Source organism: Oryctolagus cuniculus, chromosome 12 (assembly GCF_964237555.1).
Source record: "Oryctolagus cuniculus chromosome 12, mOryCun1.1, whole genome shotgun sequence".
Taxonomy (NCBI): Eukaryota; Metazoa; Chordata; class Mammalia; order Lagomorpha; family Leporidae; genus Oryctolagus; species Oryctolagus cuniculus.
The window spans coordinates 7,862,254-7,886,857 of record NC_091443.1 but is presented as its reverse complement, the minus strand read 5'-3'; the positions used below and the strand labels follow the sequence as shown (position 1 = coordinate 7,886,857).

The 24,604-nt window shown below is 40.6% G+C and overlaps 1 long non-coding RNA gene across 17 annotated transcripts in view; it reads left to right on the top strand.

Moving 5' to 3' along the window:
- Positions 1–24,192, top strand: part of LOC103352189 (uncharacterized) — a 54,374-nt gene extending 30,182 nt beyond the window's left edge. For 5 of the 17 annotated variants that reach the window (XR_007910595.2, XR_011380547.1, XR_001795601.3 and 2 more), the window contains 3 exons: positions 27–72; positions 6,622–6,831; positions 18,365–24,192. This is a non-coding gene — a long non-coding RNA (uncharacterized lncRNA). Of the gene's footprint in view, positions 1–26; positions 73–6,603; positions 6,832–7,799; positions 8,475–16,221; positions 16,305–18,364 lie in introns of those variants that run through there. The other 12 variants (XR_011380548.1, XR_007910600.2, XR_007910602.2 and 9 more) reach the window with 7 other exon arrangements.
- Positions 24,193–24,604: the final 412 nt, after the last annotated feature.

Here is a 24,604-nt window from a genome sequence, read left to right as displayed (position 1 = left end):
AACATATCCATTGTTTATCTCTACAGTGTTTTGTTGGGAAATTTAGAAATAACCAACATAGTCACTGAACAGGTGAGTGATAGAAATTTGAGAATCTAAGACTTGACAGTTATCAAATATATAGTGATTGGACAGTTTTCCAAAGAAATAAGCATTTTATTTTGATAGAAAGAACTATAAATATGCCTCCATCTGCCTGGGTCCAACTGTTCATCATTGCCTTTCTGATCATTTTTAAATGAGTTAGAGCTATTATGGTTTATTTTGTATGTATTGTCAATTACACACTAGCCTATTTCTTTTTATGTGTATTATTTCTCTTATCCCAAATGTATCCTATGAAATATATCAAACTCGTTCACTTTTCTGTAACCCTTTGGCATAGACACGTTTCTGAATTACTGGTTTTCCATTTTTTTATTTTTGAAGAAGAGAAGAACAGACAGAGGGAGAGGAGACATTCCATCTGTTGGTTCATTCCATATCATGCCATAAGTGCTTGCAATGACTGGGGCTGGGTCAGGTTGATGCCAGGAATCAGGAATTCGGCCCAGGCCTACCATGTGTGTGGCAAGAACTCAAACACTTGAGCCATCACTTGCTACTTCTTAGGGTCTGCATTAGCAGGAAACTGGAGTTGGGAGCTGGAGCAAGGACTTGAAACCACTTACTCCAGTAAGGGTGTGAGCATCTTAACTGCTGGTCTAAACACCTGCCTTGATTTTCAGCATTTTTAAAAGTATACCAGCCGGTGCTGCGGCTCAGTAGGCTAATCCTCCGCCTTGCGGCGCCAGCACACCAGGTTCTAGTCCCAGTCGGGGCACCGGATTCTGTGCCCCTCTTCCAGGCCAGCTCTCTGCTGTGGCCAGGGAGTGCAGTGGAGGATGGCCCAAGTGCTTGGGCCCTGTACCCCATGGGAGACCAGGAGAAGTACCTGGCTCCTGCTATCGGATCAGTGTGATGCGCTGGCCACGGTGGCCATTGGAGGGTGAACCAATGGCAAAGAAAGACCTTTCTCTCTGTCTCTCTCACTGTCCACTCTGCCTGTCAAAAAAAAAAAAAAGTATACCATGCATATTCTAATGATTACTAACTAATTCTAACTATGTTTAGGAAAGCCATTAACATTTCTCAATCTCATATTTCTTTTGAACACACCCATACAAACACACAAGCAAAGTGTTATAAATACTGTAAAAATCCTGTAGGAATTTAGGTTGGGTTAGCCTGTAAATAGTTTCATGTTATATTAAGTTCTATGGAAGTTCTGCTATTGGTATTGGGTATGATGTGGGTAGATTTTATTGTATAAACTATACTATAGAACACAACAGTAAACTCTTAACATAATATTTTTAAATATTTGTATAGCAAGTGGGGAGCTCACAAAGCAGCAGAAGCTGTAGCAGAATTGATATCTAGAACAGAAAGGCACTGAGTGAGTCCACATATTTTATGGCTTTTCTAGCTTGAGGGGTGGTTCCTATTCAGGACAGACTATTGAAATATAAAACCCATTGTCCAACTGTGTGGACGTTCTGAATAATCAGAGGACACAGTTGAGAGTCTCTTCAGCATTTGAGGAGTGAGCTGAGAGTCTAGGAAGAGAGAAAGCCCTGCATTCTGTGTTGGAGCTTTGTTACTCCTTGGCTAAACCCAGATTTAGGGCTCCCTCTAAGCAGCTCCAGTTGAGGCTAAAAGAAGCAGCCTGAGATTTGGGCTGCACAGTTGTGTCAGCTCAGGTACTGCTATGCTTCGGGTAATAGTTTAGATGTTGAATGACCTCCGGAGTTTCTTACATATGGTAAATTGTACCCAGGGTGGTTCTGTTGGGAGGCAGAGCCTAGCTGGACATCCTAAGGTCACTGGGGGTGTGTCCTCATAAGGTAGTTCGCAGGAGAGGTTTGACCCTATCTGCCTTCTCTGCTTCTGACTCAAGATGTGATTGGACCTCTCTTCCCATGTTTTGCCATCCACCATGGGGCCTTTCCCAGACCTTGTATCATTCAGCTTGAACTTTCAGCTTGCATAACTGTGAGCAAATGGCATTTTATTGTAGAAATGAAAAGCTGTCTAATGCAGTTACATAAACTGTCTTCTCAAACAACAAAATACTTAACATGTTTTGAATAAGTCACACCAAAATCACATTCCCTATAATGTATCACTCATAATGTCTAGGATATAACAAGAACACTTAGTGTACCTAGAGACAGGTATATATGACCAATATTGAAGGAGAGACAATTCATATTGCCACAATTGAGAATCAAAAGTTTTCAATTAGCATGCAAGGATTTTAGAGTAGCTATTATGATTTTGCTTTTGTGTAATCAGTAGTTTAATAGAGGTATTTTCAATCAGTGAAAAGATAGAAAATTTCAGCATACAAAAGGAAACTATTAAAAAATACAAGTTTTAGAGCTGAAAAATACAATATCTGCAAAGCCCAGTGAATAAGCTTAGTTTCAGAATGAAGAAAATAGGGGAAATAATGAAATTTTAAACAAACCAACAGAAACTGTCCATTGTGAAGAATAAAGGGGAAAAAGATTGGGGGGAAGGAAAGAGCAAATCTTCAGAGATGTGTGGGGAACAATGAGAATATCTAATATTCATATAATCATGATCCTAGAAGGAGAGTAGGAAGCACACACACACACACACGTTTGAAAAACTAAAGACTAAAATGTCTCCACATTTGTTGAAAGATATAAATTTACATCTTCAAGCAACTCAGCATATGCTCACAAAGGTAACTTGTTTAAATTCAATGATAAAGAATTTGAAAGCATCCATAAATAAATGACATTATCAGCAAGAGAAAAATTCTTGGTGTGACAACTGACTTTTCATCAGAAACAAGGGAGATCAGAAGACAATGGAATAGTATTGTCTTTAAACACCAGGGGGAGAAATACTGCTAACTCAACATTTTATATGGAGGATTTCTTTAATAATTCTCTTAAGAGAAAAGGAAAATATGAAAACTTTTTGCTTGGCCTGGTCTAGCCCAGGCTATTACAGGCATTTGGGGAGTGATTCAGCAGATGGAAGATCTGTCTGTCTGTCTCTAAGTTTAAATTTTTTTTAATCCAGGAACCTGACACTCAGACACTTATATCTTCCTGTTGAATTGATCCCTTAATCATTACATAGTGGACTTCTTTGTCTCTTTTAACAGATTTTATGTTAAAATCTATTTTTTTCTGATATTATGGTGGCTACACCAGTTCTTGTAGGTAGCAAGTAGATGGGTTTTGTTTTTTAATCTATTCAGCCAGTCTGTGTCTTTTAATTAGAGAGTTGAGGCCATTTACATTAAAGGTAACTATTGATAAGTAATGACTTTGCCCTGCCATTTTTGCATAAATATTCCTATTGTTTACTGTTCCCTGAGATTGCACTCTCTCCACTTTTTTTTTTTTTTTAGGGGTAGATCCTTTTTTTTTTTTTTTTTTGACAGGCAGAGTGGACAGTGAGAGAGACAGAGAGAAAGGTCTTCCTTTTTTTCCATTGGTTCACCTCCCAATGGCCACTGCAGCCGGCGCACTTTGGCTGTCGCACCGCGCTGATCCAAAGCCAGGAGCCAGGTGCTTCTCCTGGTCTCCCACACAGGTGCAGGGCCCAATCACTTGGGCCATCCTCCACTGCACTCCTGGGCCGCAGCAGAGAGCTGGACGGGAAGAGAGGCAACTGGGACAGAATCTGGCGCCTTGACTGGGACTAGAACCCAGGGTGCTAGCGCCGCAGGCAGAGGGTTAGCCTATTGAATCATGGCGCCGGCCTCTCCACTTTTTTTTTTTTTTTTAAGCCATCTTCCCCTAAACTAAAACAGTAAACTCTTTCCCTATTCTGTCATCTTGGAATCTTGCAGACTACTTTCTAAAGAAAAAAAAATTATCTTGACTCACAGTTCTAGAGGTTCAAAGTCCAAATGATTCTGGAAACCTGTACCCAGATTGCCCATTTCTTGGCAATCTTATATTCTGTTCAAAAACTAGTTCAAGGTGAATTGTGGACATATTTGTAAGACATAGAGCTGTAACATATTTAGAAAAAATAGGGCTAAATATTTAAAATCTAGGATCAGGCAAAAAATTCTTAAACTTGACAACCAAAGGGGAAAATATGTATGTGTATATATAAGAAAAAAAAGATCAACAGAATCTCTTCAAAATTAAAAATATTTGCTTTGTGAAAGGCCTTATTGGGAAGATAAAAAGAGAAGGTACAGACCTTTTAAAAATGTGGGTCAAGACATACCCAACAAAGGGCTGATGTCAAAAGTATGAATATATAAGCATTCTCAGATCCACAGTAAAATGATCACATTAGGAGATGCTGAAACAAGAGCTGTTTTAAAAAGGATGAGGACCATAAGCATATGAAATGATGTACAAGGTTATGATCATTATGAAAATGCAAATAAACTCACAATGAAATACTTCCGTTCACCTCTCAGAACAGCTACAATTAAATAGTGACAGCAGTGAATGCTGGTGAGGACCTGGAGAAAGTATATCATCATACATTTCTGGTCAGAATGGAAAATTGTACAATCAGTGGAAAAGAATCTGGCAGTTTTTTATAAAACTAAATGCAATTACCATATTACTGATTAATGCACTTTTGGACAGTTATCTAAGAGAAATGTTAACTTACATTCATACAAACACTTGTATGTGTATGTTGGTAGCAGTTTCTTTTTAAAAATATAATAGTCCAAAACTGAATACAGTTCTGATATGCTTTGACAGGTGAATGATTAACAAAATGGATCACTGTTTTATGATGAGGGAAACAAAGTATTGATATATGAGGAAGCTCCAAAAGGCTAATGGAAAATGTGGATTATCTTTTAAAATTTCTTTATATTTATTAGAGATTCTCATCTGCTGGTTCACCGCTCCCCCCAAATGCCCACAAGGATCAGGGCTAAAGTTGAGGTCCAGGAAGACAATTCATGTCTCCTACATGGGTAGCAGAAATCCACTTACTTGAGCCATTAATGTCACCTGCCAGATCTACACTGGCAGAAAGCTGGAATCAGGAGACTATAGCTGGAATTGAAACTACACACTTTGATGTGAGATGCGGTTTTTTTTTTAAAGATTTTTTATTTATGTATTTGAGAAGTAGAGTTACAGACAGTGAGAGGGAGAGACAGAGAGAAAGGTTTTCCTTTCATTGGTTCACTCCCCAAATGGCTGCAATGGAAGGAGCTGCGCTGATCCGAAACCAGGAGCCAGGTGCTTCCTCCTGGTCTCCCACATAGGTACAGGGGCCCAAGCACTTGCACCATCCTCTGCTGCTTTCCCAGGCCATAGTAGAGAGCTGGATTGGAAGAGGAGCAGCTGGGACTAGAACTGGTGCCCATATGGAATGCTGGCGCCACAGGCGGAGGATTAACCTACTGTGAGACAGCACTGGCCTCAGGGACGCTGGTCTTTCAACAACTAGGACAGATACCCACTCCTAAAATTTGTTTTGTCTTTCAATTCCAATTTTCCATAAGCATTTTGAAGCCTTCTCACTTAAAAACTTTGATGAGTATTCAGATGATTATTTCAGGTAAAATAAAGCCATCCTCAAAAGGTTGAAAACACAAATTTTTAAAAATGGAGGACAGACTAGTGGTTGCCAGCACAGCAGATGAAGGGGCAGGGGTGGTGGAGAGATGGGTTTGGTTGTAAGAGGGCAACACAGGTCTCTCCTGGTTATGAACTTGTACAGTGTTTTTATTCTGGTGGTAGATAAGTGAACCAACAACACATGTGCTGGAACCAAACACACACACACACACAAACACATGAAATAAGGGAAAGCTGAATAAGACCTATGGATTTGTTCCGTGCAAGTGTTCTTTTTTTTTTTTTTTTTTTTTTTTTTTTGACAGGCAGAGTAGACAGTGAGAGAGAGAGACAGAGAGAAAGGTCTTAAGGTCTTCCTTTGCCGTTGGTTCACCCTCCAATGGCCACCGCGGCCGGTGCACCACGCTGATCCGATGGCAGAAGCCAGGTGCTTCTCCTGGTCTCCCATGGGGTGCAGGGCCCAAGGACCTGGGCCATCCTCCACTGTACTCCCTGGCCACAGCAGAGAGCTGGCCTGGAAGAGGGGCAACCGGGACAGAATCCGGCGCCCCGACCGGGACTAGAACCCCGTGTGCCGGCGCCGCAAGGTGGAGGATTAGCCTAGTGAGCCACGGCGCCAGCCCCTGTGCAAGTGTTCTGATTGTGACATACTCCAGTTTTGTAATCTGTTAAAATTAGGGGAAACTGAGTGATGCATACGAGGGAGCTCACTGTATTAAGTCTTTCAACTTCATAAAATTTAAAAAAAAATCAATGAAAAACTTTAAAAAATGTTATATGAGTATATTCTTCCATTCTCTATATATGTTTATTATATATATGCATATATCCATTAAGTATATTTATAAAGTGTTATTCTCTATATAATTCTGCAATGGTTTTTTTAACACTGTAAGACTTATTCGTGTTGCTATGCATAGAACTAGATCATTCATGTATTTTAACTGCTGTAGAATAACACATAATATGCTGAAGTCAACATTTGCTTATTAATTGCCCTTGCTCATAGCTGTTTGTTTCTAAGCAGTGCAAAAGGCTGCATACTGGGAAACTGCCTTGGCTTCAGGAGCCTGGTGCTAGCGAAGTTAAGCCCTGGGAGCATGCCCAGTGAGCAGAGGCCAGAGGGCACAACTCCTTCTTGCAAGGTCTGTTGAACGTCTTCTACTGACAGAGCTTCACGTTGTACCATCTGACAAAGAAAAATACTGAACAGACCACATCCTTTTTCATTCTAAAGGTAACAATTCAAAAAACCCAGCAAGATAGATAGCTAATTATACCAGCACTATTTCAGAATGTCTATCCTTTTCCTATTATAGTCAATGCCGAGTTTATCACATATGGAATTCCCATATACTCCCTTAGCCCCTGTGTGCATTTCAACTTCTGTAGGCTACCTGTGTTTCCTTTGTCTATTGACCTATTCATACGCTCACTCCACACTGTCGCAGTCACTGCACTTTTTCAATATATTATGATCTTTGGCTAGGCAAGGCCTTCCTACTTTGCTTCCCTTAAAATTTCCCCTGGATATTATTTTTCATCTGTGTGCCTTTCTGTCTTACAAGAAAGCAGAGCCTGTAGCACAGAAGGTACCAGGCATAGCTGTTAATGCTCATATTGTTGCTGCTTGGCGTTGAATCTCCACATACAGCAAATGGTGCACTTCATCTATTCAGCGTTTATTTCACGGCCTTCAAATGCATTTTTTATAAAGATGTAGCATCTTTTCCATTGTGCTTTATAATTTATCTGTTTATTAGCTGTTTTTGTCCATTGTAGCCACTTTCGTAATGCAGCTCTCTGGTTACACTGGTATTTAAAAATGCATTGGTTATTCTTGAGGCCACACATTGTGCTACCTTATTTTTATTTCATTTGCTTGTTTGTTTGTGGATTTTATTTGATTTCTTGTGTAGAATAGGACTGTGAAGACTTCTTTCGGAAAGGGCTGCATACATTTCATCTGTGAGGGTCTGTGGTCTTTGGAGCAACCACTCAGCTCTGACTTGTAGAATAAAAGCACCCATAGACACCAAGGAAACAAGTGGCAGCGGCTAGGACTAGCCCATAATAGGGCCTGATTTAACACATGACCTAATTTTTGCAGGCCCTTGATGTATAGATAATAACGCTACTGTTTTTGTTCTGAAAGTCATAACTTAAGCTTCTTGCCTTTTTTTCCTATCATATTTCATGGTCCAGGATTTCTAGTGTGGTATTATATGTTGGTGCTAGCAGTTGGAAATCTTGCTCTTTTCCAGAGTTATTGGGATTCATTACAAAGTGTGATCTGAAGAATGTTGTCTTTGTGTTAAGGAAACTTATCACCTCACCCAAATATTTACCATCTTTTGTAATAATAAATGTTTACATATAAAATTATTTTGCATCTGTAGTAATAATTGTCACATTGTCTTTTAGTGTTGATTGACTATGATTTTGAAATATCTTTGCCTTACTAATAGAAATAGAAACTCACTCATGATATATTTTTATTGACTATTATATTAGACTTGATACTATCTTATTATATTTTCATTCATGTTTGTAAATGAGTTGGGTCTTTAATTGCTCTGCAGGGTCACAGCCTGGCATAGGTTTGGTGTAAGGCTATAACAATGTAATAAGAGGAGTTGGAGTGTTTTCTCTATTTTTTCCCTGAAAACTATTTGCAAAAAAAAATTTGTGAAAATAAATTCCAAAAGAAATGAGAATTTTGGGCTTTGTGGATTTAATCTGACATTATTGACTGCCAATTAAAATGAGTTAATACTTGCTTACCTATTCAGATTTTAATTTTGAATCATTTTGTTGATTAAATATTTTTCAGAAAAATTTTCATTTTGTATGTTTTCAAATGTATTGGTATAAAATTGTTCAGAGTATTAATGTAGGTTATAATTTATCAATAATTATGTTTCTTTTCCATTTCTAATTATGCTAACCTGTGGCTTTGCCACTTTTATCTTTATCCATTTTGCTAGAGATTTATAAATAGTCTTATCTTTTCAAGGAATAAGATTTTGTTTTTTTGTTCATCTCTTTTTAAAATGTATGAAATTGTATTCTTATACTGTCTCATTTTACACTACTTTATGAGGAGTTTTATTCTTACTTTTTTATATCTACCTCAGTTAAGTGTTTCATGTGTTTATTCTCAGTCTTATTAAGACTGTAAACTTTCCTGAAATACTAGTTTAGATTTATCCTATAAATTTGAATATTTAATGTCATTTGGTTATAAGTGTTTCATGAAGTCTTAAAATCAAAGAATGTGTTTTTAAGTCCCTAAATATATGGCAATATTTGGGGATTTTTGGGGGGAAAGTTTTTAATTTTACTGCTTTATGATTGAATAATAACATTTTAAATTATATTAATTTTTAATTCTGAAAATTTTAAAGTAGTCTTTTATAAGTGAAAAGTGCTTTTCCTGTGTTTCTTATATTTTCTGGAGTGTGAGTGTGGTATGGAGTGAGAACTCACAGACATGAGGAGTGGCTAGAAGTGGAGATGCCAGCAGGTGCAGGCTCACGAAGAAGACAAGCCTGCATGCATTCCTCAGTAGTCTTAAGCTTTCTCATCCACCAACCTATCAAATTTTATGATGCATATTTCTGTTGTACAATGTCTTTCATTTTAACATTCTACACACTGGCATCAGGTGTGTATTTTACTTAAGGACAATTCACAAATCAAAACAGAAACCTGTAATAAACTCCCTTTACAGTTGTAGTTATGAGAAACATCAAATTCCCTTAGGCTTGATTGATAAAACACGGCATTCATCTTCTTCCTATGACGATGTGCAGCAAACTTGACGATGAGGGGAACAGCTGGTGAAGTGGGTTCAGGGAGAGGTGAAGGTAATATCGCCATGAAAAACATGAGGATAATGATTTTAAGAGGGATAATCGTTGTAACAACACCATTAACCTTTTGCTTCAAATTATTGAATGTGTGGTCTTTTTCAGAGGGATAATCAAAGGTTTGCCGTCACTGCAATGTGGGAGAAAGAAAGAGCAGTATGGAATTTGCTGTAATTTTTCCCTTCAAATTATTCTTTCCCCTAATCTATTAAGAAGGCAAGACCGCTGCTGGGTTTGGACTTACTTTTTAGAATCTATTAGTATAATTTCCAGAACAAGGAACTGCTTGTTTCAGTAGGAGGGATCTTTGATGACACCTATAGATCCACACCGTGGACAAGGGTTCTGATTACGTGGCTCTAAGATCAGATGCTAACACTGAGATTGGAAAGCATTCTTTGCACATGAAAGCATAACACAGTGTAGGATTGGTAGCATATTTGGGATTGGTATGCCATTAGGGTGACAGGTCAACAAAATGGGAATTGGGATCAGTTTCCTTTTAGACTTGGTAGTTTTATCACATAAGAAATTAATTGAGAGCAAATGGGACCAATGTAAACGTCAATGGGGGTAATTTATATGAGAATAGAGTTTAAGTTGTGAGAAAGCAGACTTATCAAGACTAAGGAATCCTACACTGGCTTCCAGTGTGAGATTGAAGCTCTTGGATTGCAAGGGTTCTGTGAACTTCTTGAAATTGTGTGCACACTTCTGAAGGAAGATACCTGTAGAAGTCATTTTTTGGGGAAGGTTTATAGTGCTCAACAACGTGTCAGAGGTTCTAGATTGTCTTTCCTTATTTACCTTGCTGCTGCTGTTGCTTCATTTTCTGCCCAACTTTTTGTGATTAGAATTTTGAGATTTGATGCCCCTCAATACTTCCCTTTTCTCCAAATTCTATTGAAAGTCTTCTTCAACAATCTCTCTTAGAAACTTGAATTTACAAGGAATCTAGTTTTCAAGCTAAACTTTGGGATACATGATTCAACAAGTAAGAGAGTACTTGTAGGGTGAGGAAGATGGAATATTGATCATCATACCAGAAATCTGTGTCAAGGTCCCTGAACACATGTGGATTCCTGAATTTTGTGTTTGTGAAACATGAGTCAAAAATACTCTGCCCATTGATAAGACTTTCGCTTTTTTTGGTTGTAAAAAAATTAAACAGAAATTGCTGCCTATGAAATCCTATTCTTTTGGGGGCCAGTATTGTGGGATAGCAGGTGAAAAAAATGCCACCTGAGACAATGCCATCCCATATGGGTGCCGGTTCGAGTCTTGGCTGCTCTACTTCCCATCCAGTTCCCTCATCATACACCTGGGAGAAGTATCAGAAGGTGGCCCAAGTGCTTGGACTTCTGCACCCACGCAGGAGACCTAGATGAAGTTCCTGGCTCATGGCTTCAGCCTGGGCTAGCCCTGACTCTTCAGGCCATGTAGAGAGTGAACCAGCAGATGAAAGATTCTCTCTCTCTCTCTCTCTCTCCCTCCCTTTCTATATCTCTATCTCTATCTCTCTGTAATTCTGACCTTCCAATAAATCAATCAATATTTTAAAATAATCCTATTCTTTTCACTTAGAACTTCAATGTCAACTCCTAAATCTGTCTCTGTTTCTTTATTCCATCACAGTGGCTGTTTTTGAGTTTTAAGGTGTTATTGTCCTCTTTTTAAGGGCTTCATTAGGCTTTCCCTCAGAGACATGCTCATCCCCATGCTTGGACAAATAATCTCAGGACTTCCATAAATCCTTCAGAGAACATGGCTCCCAGAGGAAGAGCTCTGTTTTGGGCTCTGCTCACTTCTCACCTGTTCCCCCTGCCTCTGGCTTTGGTCATTCCAGCCTAGTTTCTCCATAATGGACTTTCTCAAAGTGCATGTGATTATCTGGCTTCTCTGCTTAAAAACCTTCCAGTGGCAGAAAGCAAAGCCTCATCCACATGCCCACATCCCTCTCAGGATCCTCTTCTCTACTTCCCCTCCTGCTCCCTACTTCCCTCCAAGTGCTCTGGTGTGCATACACCCTCTCAGTCTTGTCATCTGCTCCTCCTTCCCTGGCCAGCTCTGCACTCTTCTTCCATGAGTGACTCTGACATCCTGCTTGCTCATCCATACCTGATGTGGTAGCAGGTGGCTCCTGTGCACCTCCAGGGCCTTGTGTGTGCTTCCATGTCAGCTCTTATAATACTGCAGTTCGTGTTTATGTATGCATGTCTGCAAACATAGCAAAGTCAGAAGGGAATTTTCTATTAGTACTTGTTACCCAGATGCTAACAGGCTTCCTTATTTATTTTTTGTTGGAATTTTGAGTTTGCCAATTGAATATTTCATTTGATCTCATCGAGTACTTTGGGAATTTGGTAACAGAAAAGACCCAAATCTTGAAGAGAGAATCATCAGTAGATAATAAACAGTTGTTCTGCCTTGTTGTTTTTAACATATTGCATCAACGTATTTTAGAGATCTAAGAAAGTCCACTCAGAGAGGAGTCAAACTGTTTATTTCTTGTAAGTGGACTTACTTGTGGTGTACAAACTGATTCATGCATGGTACTCATATGCAGGGCGTGGAAGAGTAGTTAACCATTCCATTTCCTCAAGCATTTATTGGTTCCTTGTTCTGAGAACATTAAGAATCCTCTCTTCCAGCTATTTTGAAATATGCTATACCTTATTGTTTAAATATGTTTTTCACAGTATCCTTATATAGGGCATGGAAAGAGCATCCTATTGTTGCTGAAGGTACTAAGTTCTAATTCTGGATCTGCCACTAATTATTAGGTGAGCTGAATGAAAGTCCATTGCTCTGCTTAGAACACAATCTATACAAACCCAAATTATAGCTGATAAAAAAAGACTTTATTATCTCACGGTAGCTCTGTCCCTACATAACTTTACTATTTTAGTGATGTGACATGGAAATGTTATTAGCATTTGTTACTGTTGTGTTGCTGGATTTGTAGAACCTGTGCCATACTTTTAAATTCAATGCCTAGTGAGAGTGTGAGAACAGGGATGTAAAAGAGAAGGTATCTTAGTCCCTACTCTCTTATTCTGAATCCATTACAGACATCACTAGTGGATTGTAGAGCTTTTTTTCACTGCTGCCACACTTTAAGACTCCTCAAGTAGCTATTACTAATCAATCAATGACTCAAGAGATAAAAGCCTGTTTATTATTTTAAAGTTAGATGATAAGACTAATCCAAGAAACAATGTGCCAGTAGAAATCTTAAAAGTCCAAATGTAGATGCCTATGTCCCCATCGATAGCAACTGTACTGGTTCTTCTGTAATGGTAGGATTTTGCTTGGACACATAGTTCCTCAGAAGAAAAGCTGAGTTTTCTGGTCTATTCTTGCACACCAGTAGTGACCATGAACAGTATATCTTGTCCAGAGGAATGTGAGCTCACATGTGTCAGCCTCTGGAAACTGCTCTTAGGAGGCTATGGGTGCAAGCTCTTTGACCCTCTTCTTGTTCTTATCCTGACTTCTGCTGCCTGGATCTTGTTGTGCACTTGCTGTCATGTGGGTGGAAAATCACTGAGCAGGAGGAGCTTGTGTCCTTTAAAATACCTCCATACCATGGAGGACACTTCAAAAAGTTCATGGAAAATGGATTGAAAAGATAGGTTTATTTCGGTGCAAAGAAATTTTGAAGTCCATGCATGATATTCTCATCATATTAATTTTCCATGAGCATTTTGAAAATCTCCCAAATACACTATTTCAAACTTTTTCCCCCCACCAAAATTAACTTATTGTTTGATTCAACGTTTTGCTGTGCCCTCCCTCAGCCATTGCAATGTGCTGGGTTTGCTGTTCACAGTAATGGTTTGTTTATTTAACCATGCTTCTTGGGAGTTCATGGCACATTAGGAGGATGTCCGGGCAAATCACATTCACCTTAGGGATAGAAATGTAAGGGAAAGTTACCTGTCTACTTGGCCAGGTTGGAAAAACTCTCTGAGTTGATGTCCAGCACGGGGTGACCTGGTGCAGCCAGCGTGTGATGATGGGGTAGATAGAACAGCACAGTGGGATATGACTTTGTTCCTTTTTGGGGTTGCTCCCATGTAAGTTGTCTGAAGTTGCTCTAACTATATAGATTCTCAGTAAATGATGCACACGTCTGAGGGGAGTGCCAGAGTCTCTTGTTGACAGGGGAGGTGGAGAGGAGAGTGTGAGGATGTGAATGGGAGCAAGGCCAGGAGCTTTCCAGATCCAACGTCCTCACCCATCTCGTTGGGGGCTGACCCATTAACTTTCAGAAGCCCTGTCAAAATTGTGTGAGTAATGGACACATTCTTCTTGTGACAGCCCCGTAGGTATGTACATCATCAACACACCTCATACATTTTCAAGGGAGAATAGTTTCCTATGTGATGGTATGCACTGCTCACCTTACATTTCTGTCTCAAAGACTCACTTTCACTCTTGCATTTCCATATATTCTGTTTATGCTGGAATATCTAGAGGAATACTGGCTACAGTAAACAGTGTATAATAAAGTTATACAACACCAAGAACATCTTTGTATCTGCTCTGTCAGAATATTGTTTAAATAGCTACATTCTGTTAATGCACGGTAGTTAAATAAACTCCAAGATTCTCATTCTGCAGCAACCCATTAAATCATCTTAAATACTATGTCATAATGACAACTTGATGCAACCAGATGTGATATCTGGGGATTTAAAAAAATACTTTCATAAAGACATAGTTTCCTGATTTTACATTCCCAAGCCCATTTGCACAGCTGTTAAATCTCTGACTCTACTTACTGTGGGTGTCTATCACTTATGTTCTGTTTCATGTATGACACTACTGAAGTGCAAACCAATGCTCCCCGGACATTCTGCTGTGTGCCTATGTGAAATCTGCACCAGCATCATTTAGTTCTTGAGGTGTGATCTTTTACACTGGAAAAATGTCAATGAGTTTGATCCTGTGTTGACATAAGAACATTAGGAACAGGACTTGGAAGGTATACTGTGGTCTGGGAGTCCCAGGAAGCCAGCTGAGCCTGAAACGACAGTGCTCGTCAGACCCAGACTTCATAGGAAGCTGGTGTCTTGCACCATGTGCAGCAGAAATGCACTTACCCACTTCTGGATTAAGAATTGTTTCCTGGAGGTATTTTAACACCATCGTAACAGTAATCAACCCATCCGGTTCCTGCCCTGCACAGCTATTAATCATTCACAAGAGGTAGATTATTTATGTGCTAAAATTTCTGTGCCACATGTGATTGGAAGTGAACTTTTGAACTTCTGATTTTATCAGTTGGTGTAAAAGTTGGCACAATGCAAAGTTGTGTATGTGATGAACCATCCAAGAGAGAGGACCCATTTGACAACCATATTATGCACTCTGCATGGGGAATGATAATGCCACCATCCAGCAGGAATCCTAGAAATTAGGTCATAATAGGCAGTGCAAGTGGGGCCTAATGAACCCAGATTCATATCTGTGGTGAAATTATATGCTGGATAATGTCCTCTGCAAAGCTGCCATGGTTCACTCTGGAAGGAAGCCCATTGCTGATACAACAAATCAATTGATAAGAAGTGTCTTTATTGCATCCAATAAAAAACCAGCGCAACCCCAAATAAACATACATGGCTCATAAAACAAATTGCTCACCTAAAATGAATTACACCCTAAGTTTTTTTAAAGTAAATTATGCCACAGAATATTCAGTGATGTATCCATCCACTAAAGAGTAAGATTATAAACAGCACTAAAAGTAAATGTTTCCACGTTTCTTTTTAGTTTGATTTTTTTCAATCTACAGGATTACCAAGAGCAAAATGGGAAAAGGAAAAAATGTGGTAGAAATAGCCTGTTTTGTGAAATATAGGAAAAAATATACCATCTGTGATTTAGCACAGTTCTCAATATTCCATCTGTGATCTAAACACGGTTCTTAACAAAGGCTGAATCCCATTGTAGTTCAATATGATTTTTTAAAAAGTTTTTTTCTAAGAAAACTACTTTTGTAACTTACTGTTATTCCTGGCATGGGCTATCCTTTTAATGAAATGATAAATATGGCCTTTAGAACTGTGGTAAGAATGTGCTGGGTTGTTTCATGCAAAGGCTTAGAATTCTCAACAGCGAATAAACCAGCCTTATCCTACCACCCCCAGCAAACTTCACTGTAAAAGGCACATGTTTTGAACCCTGTTTAAAGGGCGTCTGTTTCCTCATTCATCTAGTCAACCCATGTTTATTACCATGTACCTTGTTAGAAGGACTTCTATGTTATATGGACATCTAACGGCATTAAACAGAGTTATTATGTGGCTTTAGCCAACGTAGTTTTGTTCAGAATGAAAAAAGAAATATATTGGCAGATCCATGATGAGTAAAAGTTGGCATTTCCTCACTTCTCTTGAATCAACTCTTGAGAGGAAGCCACACTTGGGGGTTACACTGGTCACCATCAGATAATGTAAAAGCAAGATTTCTGAACCTCAGCACTGTGATACTTTAGAGACCCAGGGGTTCTTTGCTCTTGGGAGCTGGCTATTGTATGCCCCATAGGATATTTACCAACATCCTTGTCCTCCACCTATAGATTCCAGTTGTAACACCCAATTGTGACAATACAAAATATTTCCTGAAATTGCCACATGCCCCCCAGCAGGGAAAAAGCCCCTTTGGCCAAGAATCATTAGTATACAGAGAATTGTTGAGATTTTTATATTATTAATTGTTGAAAACTACTGTTTTCTATTTCTTTGTAGGGTAACAGTTAATGATTTGTACCTGGCCTCTTGCTGTCAAAGACAATGAGATGGAGAATGATACTGCCATCAGAAGGAAGGGGGTAGAGTAGAGTTCAGGGTCATCTATGGCTGAAACAGCTGTTTTCCATGTCAAGATCAAAGGATCAACAGCATTATTCTCACTCAACACAGTCCAGTTCTCCAACCACCTAGGAGTATTCCTTTTTTTTTTTATTTTTTGACAAGCAGAGTTAGAGAGAGAGAGAGACAGAGAGAGTTATAGACAGTGAGAGAGAGACAGAGAGAAGGGTCTTCCTTCCATTGATTCACTCCCCTAATGGCCGCTATGGCTGGCGCTGTGCCGATCCAAAGCCAGGATCCGGGTACTTCCTCCCAGTCTCCCATGCGGGTGCAGGGACCCAAGCACTTGGGCCATCCTCCGCTGCCCTCCCGGGCCACAGCAGAGTTGGACTGGAAGAGGAGCCACCGGAACTAGTACCCGGCACCCCAACCAGGACTAGAACCCGGGGTGCTGGCGCTACAGGCGGAGGATTAGCCAGCTGAGCCATGGCACTGGCCCACCTATACGAGTATTCTTGAACATTACCTTTCTGGCCACCATTCTTCTCTTCATGTTGTGTCTTTGGTGTAGGGTTTCTGATCCTCCTTGCCTAGAAGGAATCTCCTCATTCTGTACAGAAAAGATCCAAGCCTTCTCCATCCTTTCTGTTTCTGCTTCCGTAGTATGACCTTTGCCTCTATCAATCCATGACATTTCACAATCTGTTTGATATTTTAGTTGGTTAGACACATGCCTCCTGTAACATGTTATAAAGTCTTTGCAGAGAGACTATCATCTTTGTGGTCTTTATCATCTAGTCTAGGGATTACATTTGGCTATGAGTAACAGAAATCTAAAGTAGCACAAATAGGAAGTTGTTTCACTTACATTACAAGGAGCCCAAGTAATTGGGCAGTTAAGGCTCAGGAATTTTCTCGGCAGCTCCATTTTGGTTGTAAGAAGGTGACAGCTCAGTCAACCTTTGTCTCTGAGTTCCAGGCAGGTTCTGTGGGAGTAGGGTTCTGAAGAGGTTAGCAGGCTACCTTTGTATCTCACAGGTCGGAACAGAGTTACATGACACTTCCTAGGAACTGGGAAAGCTGAGTTTTTGTTTTCCCAGACTCTAGTAGAAGATGGCATAGGAAACAAGGTTGGCATGGATTTGGAATAATCCATCCCTCAATGGTTAACAGCATACTATTGCTTAAGGACAGAAGTTGATGTCAGACTATGTTCAAGCAAGAACACTTCATCCTATGGCCTTTGGGAACAGGAGGAACAGACAGTAACACTATCTGCTTCCTATTGCTGGAAGAAAGTACTTGGGGCTGGGTAATGGATGAGGAAAAGAGGTTTAGGAGCTGGCACTGTGGTGCAGTGGCTTAAGCTGCTGCCTGGGTAGTGATGGTTGAGGTCCCAGCTGATCCACTTTGGTCCGGCTCCCTACTAATGCACCTGGGAACTCAGAAGATGGCTGGAGTACTTGGGCCCTTGCCACTCATGTGGGAGACCTGAATGGATTTCCAGGTTCCTGGCTTTGGCCTAGTCCAGATCTGACTTTTGTAGCCATTTGGGGAGTGAATCAGTGAACGGAAGATATCTCTTTGTCTCTCTTATCCCCACCTCCCTCCCTTTCAAATAAGTATTTTTTTTTTTTAAAGCAAAGAGTCCACAGTTTTGGAGGTTCACAGACATGGTGCAGGCATTGGCTTGGTGAGGGCCCTTGTGCATCGCATCATGGTGGCTGGCATCATGGTGGGAGCACATGTGAGAGTGGAAGTCAAAGAGAATAGGGAGGGGCCGGTCTTACTCTCTTATCGCAGCCTCCTCTTAGAAACTAACCAGCACCCCAAAAGAAGGATCTTAGGATCTTCCAAGGGCAATGACCCCAATGGCCTAATACCACCCAATTAGGTCCCGCCTCTTAAAGGTCCCCTCACCTTTTAATACTGTCACACTGGGGATCAAGCTTCCAACACATGAGCTTTAGAGAGATGCCCATATCCAAACTGTCGCAGGCCTTAACTTGAGGAGTGCTTTTCAAATCAGAGTTTAGCACATTTTCCAAATTCTTATCACCCTTTGCTTTAACTCTTTCAGGGCTCATGGTAGGAGAAAGCACAGAAATCAGCTAAGAACAGAACACTGATGGATGATCCAGTCCAACTACACAGGAAGGTGTGAGAGACATGAGTAGTCTGAAGGCAGAAATGAGCGTGAAACCAGCTGATGTGGTCGGTGTTGTCACAGGGGGTTTCAGTAAAAGGGTCACATGATTAAAATGGAATTTTCAGATTAATCTGCCAGAACAATGCAACATGACTGTTTCTTTCCCAGGCCATCTGAAAATTCTATAGATAAAAAAAATCAACTCTTATAAGTAGCTGAAATTTATTCAATGCTTCCTTTTTGGTCTTAGCATTTTCCACAAACTTGTCTCCTAGAAACTGTACTTCTGTGGGCTTTTTTTCTTTTCCAGATATTCCTGTTGCAATATTGTACCCTGCAACCATGAGGTTAAGCAGAATGCATTCATTTTATTTTCTTCTTCAGTGAGTGTGACAATTTGAACAAGAATGGCCAAATTGCTTTCTTTTTTCTCCTAAATCAAACTGTCTGTTCAGAAGAGGATCACACGGTAGTTTCATGAAACAAAACAACTCGCTCTGCTCTGGTACTTAATGGGGCCACCGCAACCTCCCCGTGTCTCAGCTTTGCTGACACAGGAGCTCACCAAGGGACACCTCGCCCCACAAAGAGTCTGGACAGTGTCTTCCATAGGCTGTCGATTTGGCAGTGATTTCTGCTGCTACAATGGACTTTGGCTTTGATAAATAATACAGGGCTTGCGGTGGCTTATACATAAGATCAGAGAAGGAAAATCAGGAGGTACAAAAATAGTATTTCACTTTTTACCTAAAAAGCTATTTGAGGGGTTGATGTTATGGCACAGCACGTGAAGCCAGCCCATGTGATGCCTGTTTGAGTTCCAGAGGCTCTGCTTCCCATCCAGCTCCCTACTGATTCACCCAGGAAGGCAGCGGAAAGATGGCCCAAGTGCTTGGGCCCCTGCACCCAAGCTCCTGGCTCTTGGCTCCTGGCATTGGCCTGGCCCAGCCCCAGTTGTTGTAGCCATTTGGAAAGTGGACCAGTGGATGAAAGGCCTCTCTCTCTCTCTCTCTCTGCTACTCTGCCTTTCAAATAAACAAATACATAAATCTAAAAATAACCTTTAATTGATTGTGGATATTTTCTCATGAAACGGTAACCCTATTAGAAAACAGACAAGATAAATAAATGAAGGGAGGTATTTGCAAAGGGTTGTCATTGGTTGTAATGAGGGTAGTCAGAACACAAATTGGGCACACCTGCCCAGGCCACAATCCTTGAGTCCAACAGTCAGTCTATCATTGGCAACTGTACCAAGAGACGTGTTTGCCCTTGATGTTTCAATGCAGTTTGCCCCTACACATGCCACTGTGAGGTGGATGCAGTGACATCTGAGCACTTGCTAATCACAGGTTTATGTTTGTACTTTCTAATAGTGTCCTGAGGGGAATTGCAAGCTTCATAGTTTGTAGGGTTTGCTCCTGTTTGGCCATCCACGTTTCCATGTACCTGATACTTCCTTGCATGCTTTGAGGGATGAAGTACACTCTAGAATTCTTGGGTTTGGGAATCAAATCAATGTTCTCCTTGCCTGTGCCCTTGGTTTAAAGATGATTTCATATTACAGATGTAACACAACATCATAAAAACACACATAATAGATAAAAACAGAAAAATAGGTATGTGGAAAGGTGAAGGTTGTAGTGTTGATGGCAATAGTGAAAACTTGGGAACAAACAATGTTCCTGAATAGGAAAACAGTTACACAAATTACCACAAACACATCTGAGAAATCTATGCAACTTTAACAAGTAAGGTGGATATTTGTGTATTGATACAGAAATTTATTTGTCAAAGACATTTTTAAAATTTATTTACTTGAAAAAGATAGATATAGGGAGATAGAGATAGAGATAGAGATACAGAGGGAGAGAGAGAACTTCCATCCACTTGCTCACTCCCAAAGGATTGCAGTGGCCAGCTGGGACTTGGCCAGATGGAAGTCTGGAGGTAGGACCACATTCCAAGTTTCCTAGGGTAGTAGGACCTTCATCATTTGAGTCATCATCAGTGCCTCTCAGGGTCTGCAGTAGGAAGAAGCTGGAATCAAAAGCTGGATCCTAGAATAAAACTCTAGCACTCTGATATGGGATGTGGGCATCTTAAATGCTAGGCTAAATGCCCACCCCTCTCAGTCATATTTTTAATTGATAAAATGAAGTTGCATAATCATACATGAAGTGTGACAACATTGATACTGCTAGAAGTGATACAGTGATCCATTTCTGGATTAGGCAAATATCCCTCTGGAGACATGCCAGCTACATCTGTTTCACATAGTGGTGCTGACAGGGATATGCTATGTAAAATACATTTTTTTTTTTAAATCAGAGGAGAATGGAAAGGAAAGGAACTGTCCCACGATTTCTCTTGCCCACATAATGTGTGCGATCATGGGTGTTTGGGACGTTCATTAGTCAGTGGGGAACAAGTAGAAGTAGAAGGCTGCCTCCCTTGGAGTTGGAGCATCCTCCACCACGTGTCCCCAACTTTCCCCCCACCAATTTCCCAAGGACAATTGCTGGCACTGCTTTATTAGTATTCCTTTTGGGAGAAAAAAACACAAGTATATATCCAGCCTCCATATCCAAGGGTTCTGCATACATAGATTCAACCAATGTCACATAGAAAATATTAAAATGTAAGTTACCTCTAGACTGAAAATTACAGACTTTCTCCATCATTATAATATAGTACAACAGCTATTTACATACCATTTCTATTAAGTGTCATAAGTAATCTAGAGAGATTTGCAGCATACAAGAGGATGAGTATGTGTTAGACTGCAGCATTTTATCTGAGGTACTTGCCTATCCACAGGATATGGTATCTGTGAGGTCGTGGAGCCAATCTCCCACAGATGGCAAGAATTGACTATATTCACATAGGCACACAGATGAGATACTGACCACACCTAATATTTAGTAGGCATTCAGCATGAGACCAGACACTGGTCTGCATACAGCACTTTGTATGAATTAACCCCTGAACTCTCTGTAGCTCTATGAGTTGGGGACTATTATTGTTGCCATTTCATTGATGATGAAACTGAGGCACAAGTAAGCTAAGGAAACCGCTGATAGTCACACAGCTGGAAGGTGGGTGTAACTAGGATTTGAATCCAGAAAATCTGGTTCAAGTCTCAGTATGAACTAGGGCACCTCACCATCCCAATGATAACAGCTCCTTGACATCATAAACCTAATAGGGCATGTCTGTAAGAGCCTTCACACTACATCTACTCTTCTGAGTCTTCTTTTCTTTAAAAATTTTCCTTATTCAAAACAACTTTATTCTTTTAATAAATTACAGAGTTTCATATAGCAGGGGTACAGCGCTAAATACATATGCTAGGGTTATTTTCTATTTTTTCAATTTGTTTTATGTATTTTTCTCCCTATTCTGGCGTCCATTATTTTACTTTGTATTTTTCTAGAAAGTACTCCATTTCCTTTTTTTCCTGTTTTGTATTTTCCTCATTCTTTCCCTAATCTTTATCTTCTTTCATCTGTTATGTGGGTTTATTTTATTATTGTTTTTTTTCAATTGAATGTTTCATTCAGGTTTTCCTTATTGGCTCATGTAGGCTTTTAATGTCATGAATCTAAAGTAAACATATTTTTCCTTGATATTCTGCTTTTACCAAAAAATGGGAATTATTGAACTGCTGAGTTAAGATTTTTGTAGGTGCTTGACGTTTTCCCTTCTAATTTACTTGTCTTGCTCTTGCTTCTGACTTGCGTCTACTGTGTGGTGATTGCTGTCTTTGTGCTGTTTTCCAGGTGTACAACATTTATCTTTTCTGCTTCTATTTCCCATGGTAATTTAGTTTTAATTGTATATTTAAATAAATGTAGTGCTCATACACGGCACCTTGTATCCAGCATTTAAAACAAAAACACCACCTGTCTCTGTCTTTTTAAATGAAACAAAGCCTAGGAGTTTACAGTTCTCATAATCTCCTTGGCTGCCTCTTTACGTTGGATGTTTGGGTCACTTCTGATCCCTCTTGTAAACTCCACGGCAGTCCCTGGGTGAAACAGCGCATCCCCCAGCCCATATTCTGCGCTCTTTCCACTGTGAGAGAATTCCCTCAAGGGCCTTGTGGGTGTTGGTCCTCCAAGCCCTGGGCAATTTGTGAGAGCCGGCTTGGAGCAGCGCTGGTTCTGCTGGTGTCGTGTTAGACTGCCCTCCTATGGCAGCCAGTCTAACTGCATGCACACGGTGGCTTCAGCAAACCTTGGGGATGCAAGGTGAGGCTGCTCTCCTCTAGCCAGGTGTTTTTTTGTTTGTTTGTTTGCTTGCTTTTTAATTTCCAGGCTGTTCTTTCTTGCTGCCCCAGCATACGTATGCACTCAATTTCAGAGCATTTCCCCAAATCACCTGTGAGAGTTGTGGCTGGCAGCATTGCTATGAGCATTGCTGTTACAGGATTTGGACTGTAAGCATAGTTGGATCACTTTTCTGTAAGATAACTGGCATGTCCTTACCCAGCTAGCTACAAATCCACTCACCACTTTTTAACCTTCACATGAAGCATGAAAGTTTTCTCCACAAGTTAACGCCCATTAAATGTTAACCCCATAATAATATAAAGTTATCTTTGTAGATGGAAAAAGGCCTTGGTTACATGTTTTCAGCAGGGGCTGACCCATTGCCATGCCCACAGATGAGATTAGAAAACTAAGCTGTCCCTATGAAATACACGCTTTTGCAGTGGCTTTGGGGACGACCTGACACAAGCCAAGCTGACTCTCTTGTTCTAAAATTGGCTCGAGCTAGCAAATGGAGTCCGTCTCTCGACCTTCCCATTCCACAGCCTGCCAACTGCTCTGCCTCTATCACGCAAGTCCATCCTTTCACTCCTTCCCACTGCAAGCACCTGCCAGGTCCAGGGTGCCCAGGTGTCTCACCTGCATTCCTCTAACAGCCTCAGATGGTCCTCTGCTTTCAGACTTGCCTTTTGAGTTCCTTCTTGGCATAGTAGCCAGAGGGATGTTTATAATGATTTTTTTTTCTTGCTCAGTAGCTCTCTCTGAGTCTTGTGATGAACTTTACCTACCCCAGGGGCCTCTCCCTGTGGCTCCTTTTCTCAGTACACAGTCCTCTCCCCTTACAGTGGGGCCACATCGAGCAAATCCTTAGTTCTAACCAGAGATTTTACTCCTCTGGAGGAAATTTCCAGATTTCTTGGATCCATGACTCCTGTAACCCCCCCCCCCCCAATCTAACATTTCCTCCCATGGTATTAGTCCCAGACAATGAGCCCTTACACTCTAGTAAGTCAGTGATATCTTGATCTTGTTTCATGTATCAGAAGTTGTGTTTGGCTGCCCATAGCAGAAGCTAAACAATAAGGTCAAAGATATTTTCGTCTCGCATCCCAGTCTACAGAAAGGCCCTAAGAGCTGGTGTGAAGCTCCTAAGGCTCCCTCTAGGTGATGCCACCATTGATTGTCCTTGGCTTTCATACCCAAGCTTTCTCCACCATCCGAGGTGGCTGCTGGAGCCCTAACCATTTCAGCCACAATCCGTCTTTGAAACAGGAAGGAGAGAATAATAGCAGAAAGAATGCAGAGCTGTTTGTCTCTCCTTAATGGAGATTCATCATAATTGTCCCCCATAATGTCAGCTTCTACCTCATGATTCAGAGCTTGCTTTCCTGAATACTGCACACATCCAGCTACAAACTAAGCTGGGAAACAGTCTTTGCCGAGAGACAATATCACTGGCTCTGAATCAGTTATGTTACTGGGAAAGAAGATAGGGACTGGTATTTGGAAAGAATCTGCTGCTGTCATTTTCATGAGAGCCTCTCAAAGACTGCCTGTCTGAGTCCTCAGTAGGTGTGCCCTGTCCTGCTTCAGAGAAGCTCTGAACCCAAGGCATGAAGGAGCTCAAATAGAAGAAGTGTCCTGCTGCAGTCAACAGACAGCACTGCGCTCGCAACCACGAGCAAACGACGATGCTCTGTGATCCCCGTGCCTGACCCATGAAACTTGTATGGTGCAGTGGAGAGCCCTGGATGTGGAATCCATGGCTGGGCTCTGCACTGGCTCTGGAACCAACAGTCATGCGGCTTTCTTTGCTCCATTCACCTACTTTCTTTTTTTTAAAAGAAATATTTATTTGTTTATTTGAAATTCAGGGTTACACAGAGAGAAGGAGAGG